General features: G+C 48.7%; 1 protein-coding gene across 5 annotated transcripts in view; it reads right to left on the bottom strand.

The window, feature by feature from the left end:
• Positions 1 to 6,646, bottom strand: part of ADGRL1 (adhesion G protein-coupled receptor L1) — a 133,011-nt gene extending 126,365 nt beyond the window's left edge. For all 5 annotated transcript variants that reach the window (XM_082213622.1, XM_082213621.1, XM_082213623.1 and 2 more), the window contains exon 1: positions 6,032 to 6,646. The gene's annotated coding sequence lies outside the window, so the exon portion shown is untranslated. The remainder of the gene's footprint in view (positions 1 to 6,031) is intronic.
• Positions 6,647 to 6,799: the final 153 nt, after the last annotated feature.

Genomic DNA, 6,799 nt, shown 5'->3' on the forward strand with positions numbered 1-6,799 from the left:
GGCTGACATCTCTGTAGGAATCTGCATCCCACATGATCAGGCATGGAAGGGAATTCTTCTTGTCACATCAGTCGCTCTGGACGGACACACACACACACACACACACAACCCCCTGGGCTTATAGGAGCTGGTGAGGTTTCTCAGGGAAGGTTGTGCCTATGCAGGGAGATGCTGATTTAGATTTGGTTGAAGAGCTCCCTGCTCAGAGGCATTTTTGTGCTGCGATGTCAGTTTCAGAAGATGGCCTTCTTTAAAAATAACAGGATACTGGCTCCGGGCAAATGCCACAGGCTCACGTAAGCGAAGGCCCCGTCACAGGGGCTGCAGCACAAAGGTGCTTGGCAAAAGGCTACACACCTCCAGCTGGCGTTCATCACCACGGTTTCTTTTCATTTAAGAGAGGCAATGCTGATTTATATCGGCCGGGGGGACCTAGCTGTACTGGCTCCTGAAAAGGGAAGCCAACTCACACCAAACTGGGGCCAGGGTCCATTTGCACCGAGCTACAAAAACGAACTATGCTTGTACCTACCACATATAGCACACTCCACAGCTGCAACAAAAACGGAGGCATGGTTTTCAGAGGGCAAAATGGATCCATGCATCAGATGGAAGGGGACACTTACTTCAGGCCTGCATTTTTCTCACCCCCACCCCAATACATTCATATACTTGGTTATGGAACTCCTCCCTACTAGAACAAAGGAAATCTTGGGGGAATCCATTTTTGGACCATATTACTAAAAGTGAAAGAATCTGCTGCTTTCCAGATGGGAGTTAGCAAATAGGGGCTTTGGAAAGGACTTGTTTTCCACAATCCAAACACTATTTTCAATTCCAAAAAGAAACTGTACACCTCCAAGGGAAATAAATAGCATCCATGGAAACACCCTCCAGTGTTACAATATTCAAGGGGGGAAATGAAATCTTCCTGGCCTCTGGATGCTAAGTTGGATGCTTATCACAGGAAAGAGTCTATCTAAAAATATCATTTTTCATGTATTTATTGTTTGTCTCCAAAGCACATAGCACATATTATACACTAGATGCAGGATACATCCTAGCTGAATTTGAAAATTTATAATATGGGCCCATATATCCCCATCCTCCATGCAAACAACATTTAGGGCCCTTTACACACAGCTCCCTGGACTCATTTAACAGAATGGGGCCTATGCCCAGCAAAGCACCTTCAAAAGTAGCTGCAGTACTTGGGGTACAATTAAGCCACGGCAAATGTGGTTTGTAAGGAGGTTGGGCATATCCTTGTGCATATTACAGGACAAAAGAGATTCACTCATCTTCCTCCATTAGATTTCTGGTGGGTAAAAAGTACTATGTGCTTTGTAGGCATCTGATAAATACATGGGGCTTCCAAAAACCAGGGATGTGCTCCCAAAAACACTGTAAAGGTATAAACAATCTCCCTTCCTCTCATCATACTAGGATGTTTATCGGCTGCTTTCAATGAGTTTGCAGATATGAAAAGGGCTAGGATTATTACTTGAATTTCAGTTGCACCTAGATTATCTTTCCAATTGGTGCCATATTATCACAGCAAGAGACCATCTTTGATCTCAAGGAATATACATCCTGAGTAGAGGGGGAAAGAAGGAAAGGAAATATGACCAATTTTATATCAATTACAGATATTTTCTGACATAATGAGGCCCAACCTAAAAATTTGCCCCTCTAGCTTATCGGAGTCACTGAACATGAATAACGGCCGGCACTGTAGAGCCTTATAGGCCCATGGCATGGAATTCATGGCTGGAACTACCCATCCCAATTCAGATTGGCATTCCTGCCCCAGAAGGTCTCCAGGTATATAGGACAAGTCATCAGCTTAGGACCGCAATACCTCAAGGACCACCCCTCCCCATATGAGCCAACCTGGACCCTGTGATCATAATCTGAGGCCCTTTTTTGTGTACCCCTCCATGAGAGGCCCAGAAGGTGGTAACATGAGAATGAGCTTTTTCTGCAATGTGGAATGTTCTTCCGAGGGAGGCTTGCCTGGTCCTTTCATTACAAATATTGAGATGTCAGGCAAAAATATTCCTCTTCTCCTAGGCCTTTGGCTAATTAAACAATTATGCCATTTTAAAATGGGAGGGGTGTTGTTTTGTTTGTTATTATGGTATGCATGTTTGTATTACTATGATGTGTATTTTTGTGTTTTCATATTGTAATTTGCCCTGTGGCGAAGCGCAGTTAGAAATTAAATAAATAACAAAAATAATATGATCCTACCTCTCTGTCCCATCACTTTCTTAAATAAGGCCAATGCAAGCAAGACATGGGTAAAGAAAAGCAGCTCAGCAGCCTAACACCCAAAGGGGGAGGTAAAAAAGCAAACCCTGTTACTATTTGGGGGACACCTAGAATGAAGGTCTCATTCCCACAAGAACATAAGAAGAGAGCCCTGCTGCATCAGACCAAAGGCCCCCATCTATTCCAGCTTCCTTTGTCCCATAATAAACGCAAGGAGGACACTCCAGCTCCTAGTTTTCAGAGCATGCTGCCTCTGAACCTCCAATGAGTGGTACCCATTAATATAGTTTTCCTCTTGATGCTCACTCAGTGTTTGGGACTTTCTGAGCAACACTTGCAAAATACTTCCCAAGCCTTTGTTCCAAAAACATGCCCCACCCCCCACCCCATATCATAGAGCTCAGGGTTTAACCAGTTTTCAATTATACAGGGTGAACCTCTGGATCTTATGATAAATGTAGTAACTTTCCCTCACCCCACAGGGACTCCATACAGCCAATCGAATCACACTAGAGGGAAGAACTTCCAGGTTAGGAGTCACAACTCCCAGGTACACTTAAACCCCAGCGCATCTGATGTTTGCAATTAAAGATTGGCAATAGCAATAGCCTGCCTGTTAAGAAATTCAAAAGGAGCCCAGGTGTTCTGGATTCCAAATCTCCCAAACCCAAACGAACATTCCACAATTTTTCTCAATATGTCTTTCGAGACAGACAGATGTCATCCAACCAGTGAAGCCTAGCCCACAATCATTCTTGTTCCAGAAGGGTTTTAGAAGGGGTTTTGTCTTTCTTTGTTTTCCCCTGGGTTTTTTGTTTGTTTGTTTGTTTGTTTGTTGTTTTGCTACACAAATGTTCTGAAAGCTTCTAAAGCATCTCCTGAACTGCATTGCCTCTAACTACCCTAGGAATGCTCAAACAGCAGTGAACTGGTGCCTCTCTTTACCAATATTCTCAAGGGTTCAACTGCATGGATATTTGATATACAATATGTTGTGAGACACTCTCAAACAGGAGACTTGCAGGTGGAGACTTGCAAGTAGCCTCTATCGGTCCAAGCAATGATTTCCTTGTTTTGTGAAGAGATGATTTAAGATGAGGAGCAAGACTGGAAACAGAGGACCGAGTCAGACCATTGGGTAGCGGGGGTTCATCCTGCTCAGTACTGTCTACACTGGCTGGCAGGAGTTCTCTGGGGTTTCTCCTACCTGGAAATGCCACAGACTGAACCAGAGGCCTTCTGGATGCAAGGCAGATGCTCTACCACTGAACTATGGCTCTTCCCCAGGCAAAAAAAAGGGGGGGTTGGAAAATCAGAGCAGAATTAAAACCTTTAGCAGTGTGCTGAACAGCCTTGCCTTTCTTCCTCTCCAAGTGCCAAAATGAGAGGGTTTCATCAAGCCAAGCCAACTTCTGTCTCCTGCTGGAAATTCCTTCCTTTCAACACAACCCTCATATTCTGCTATCCCCAAAGATGTTTTACAGCTCCTCTTTTGACTCACCTTTGCCAAGAGAGACAGCACTGTGAAGAGACATTCACGGGGGGGGGGGGGCGAATATACCATTCAATCACTGCTGAAAGCAGAAAGCAACCACAGGAAATTGGTCCGGGAGGGAGGGCCTTATGGACAATAAATTTGGGGAGAGGCAGAAAAGAGAGGAGGATGGAGCGATTACTAACAGGTTCTTTATCTGATCATCCATTCCCCCTTCATCCATCCATCTGTTCATCCTTCATCTCTTCCCCCCATCCCCCCCTTTCCACGTCTGTATCTGTCAATCTCTTCTCACTCGCCTTTTGCTAATCGTTCTGTGTCTACACACACACAGAGAGAGAGAGCCCCTTCTCGATCCATCTTATTTCCCAATGGTAAATAAATAAATAAATAAATAAATCTTTCCCCAGCCTGTTTATTTCCCAACTGAGGGAAGAGTTCCCAGCATCCTATCATAATAAGGCTGGACCTGTTCACCTCCCTCCACCTTCCACCCCTTCGGAAGAATTTGAAATCTAACTGGGTTTGCAGCAATCATCAATCTAACCATTCTGCTTTTTCCACCATACTGGTTTTGGGAAATAATGCTAGTTTAAAAGAATCTCCTGTCCTTCTGAAATAGGAGGCAGCCTTAGACCAGAAAGCTATTGGCAGGGAAAGATGTGAATAGCCAACACTCGTGGAGAATGGTTGAGGGGGGGTGGGGGGTGGGATGGTTATATGATTGTGGATGCAGTAATTTAAGAATATCAGGTACATTTCTTCTCGATTATCTCCCTCCCTGAATTCTTTGCCGGCTCTTTCCTTCACATGGGTCAGTGGGAATCGGGGAGACATTATACAAGGTGCCCATTGATTCAGAGAACATCCTGGCTAGAGGGAGCAGAATGAGATCAGGGCCCCCGTGCCACAGAATCGGACTCCCAGACAAATTCCCGGCTCAGGGGACCCACCAGCCGCCCCGAAGGTGGGCTGCTTCCAGAAGGGCCTGGCCTGAGGTGAAGTAAGGGGCACATCAGCCCGCCCCCAGAGCGAGATGCTCGTCGGCTGCGGGGGCGGGGTGGGCATCGAGGGGGGTGGATGGCAAAGCCCAAGAGCCATCGCAGCAAGCCAATACGCCCCCCCCCCGCCTGATTAACCATTCCGCCTGCATCCTCCTCCCATCTTGAAACTGTACGTGGGAAAAAGGATATGCGCGCGCGCGCGCACGTGTGTGTATGTGTGCCCGCCACCTCCTCCTCCGCCTCCTATAAAGCGTGTCTGTTACATAAAGACACGTATCAGGGAAATTTGGAGGAGGGGAAAAACATTACAGGGGACGGCAAAGGGGCAGCTACTACCACGAACCTGTCCTGGTTCCGGCTCCCCCCTCCCTCCTGCAGCAAAATTGACCGGAGTGGAGGGGTGGGGAGGCAAGGATAAGAACAGAGACAAGATCTGGAGAAAAAGCCCTTCCCTCCTCTTTGTGCATTACGGTATTTGGAGGGTAATGGCTCTTTTTCTCAACCCCCCCAACTCCACCCCCGCCACATATATACAAAAGGCGTGCTGTTGTGTGTGTGTGGCGGGGGGAGGAATACCGCAGTAACCGCGACGAGGGGAAGGGAAGGATGTTTTTTTTTTTTAATTTTATTTTTGCAGATGGCTTTGTCTTGAGCAATACGCAGACCCAGCGGAGGACAAGCGGCCGCCTCATCCGTGGGCGGAAAAAGGACCTCCGCATTTGCAGAGCCTGTCCGATCACAAAATCTCCGGAGAAAATGCGGAGGGGGAGAGAGAGAGGAGAAGAGGAGGAAATGGTCCCTTCCTCCCAGCCTCGTAGTCCAGTCAGCATCATACCCCCCCCTCCCCCGTCCAAGTCTCTGTAGCGCAAAGAAAGCCTGTCTGTGAGAAACGCTAACCAAACATCAGGTCCACCAACATAGACCCAAACCACCGGGGAGCGGGCAGATCTCAAGGCGAGGACAGCTCAGGTTTCCAAACAAATAATAAAAAAAGATTGCACCTCCTACTTCCTCTCACACACCACCACCCCAATTTAAAATGAAACCTGTGCCAAAGCCACCAGCACCTCCCGCCTCTCAAATAAAGCCTCGCCATCAGTCCGATTTAGCCAGGTGTCCGAAGCCAGCAAGGGTCATCGATGAGAAACCGGGGGGTGGGGGTGGAGATAGGCAAGGCTCGCCAGCCCAGTCCCCCCCCCCAGCCACCAGCACGCCAACCCCACGCGCAATCCCCTGAGAAGACAAGCCTCGTCTTTACCTTCTGCGATCCAGCCCCGTCGGGTTCCTCCATTCAGGGATCCCTAATCCATCCCGCCGCCAGGACGGCAGGGCTTGAGCCCCCTCAGGTATTCGGAAACACGAGGCGATCGGATGCGTGATGCGCGATCTCGATCTTCTTCCGATTGCTCCCCCTTGGGGCGTCGATTTCAGAGAAACGTGGAAAGGGGGGCGCGCACACACACACACACCCGACACTCACACATACACACACACAAAAACCACGACGCGTCCTGATCTCGGATTGTTTTGCCCCTGGAGGGACGGCGAGTTAAAGAGCAGGGACAAGGGAGAGAGATGGGGCGTTCTGTTATAAATCAAGCGCCGTCCCTTTTTGTTGGCTTTTTATTTTGGTGGGGTTTAATTTTTTTTTGTTTGCAGCCGCCCCCTCCCAAAATAGCAGAAGGGAGGGGGGAGGAGGAGGAGGGAGGCAGGCAGGCAGAGAAGGGGCCAAATCAAAGCCCTCCTTCACCCGATGAGATGTCACTGGCGGACGCCTCCAGCCGGCGAACCGCCTCGCCTAGCAATGCGAAAGGAAGTCTTAAAATATATCCATCCGTGGAAAGCAGTCCGGGCATTTTGGAGACGGCGGAGGCAAGCGAAGCAAGAGCCACCCCCACCCCCGATCTCTCTCTCTCTCTCTCACACACACACACACACACAGGCGCGCGCGCGCTGGCGGCGGCGGCGGGGTGGGGGCTCCGTCTGCCTGCTCGTCGCTCCTCTCCTCTCCTGCGCTTCCCCCGCC

Source organism: Podarcis vaucheri (assembly GCF_965113315.1).
Source record: "Podarcis vaucheri genome assembly, chromosome: 2".
Classification (NCBI taxonomy): Eukaryota; Metazoa; Chordata; class Lepidosauria; order Squamata; family Lacertidae; genus Podarcis; species Podarcis vaucheri.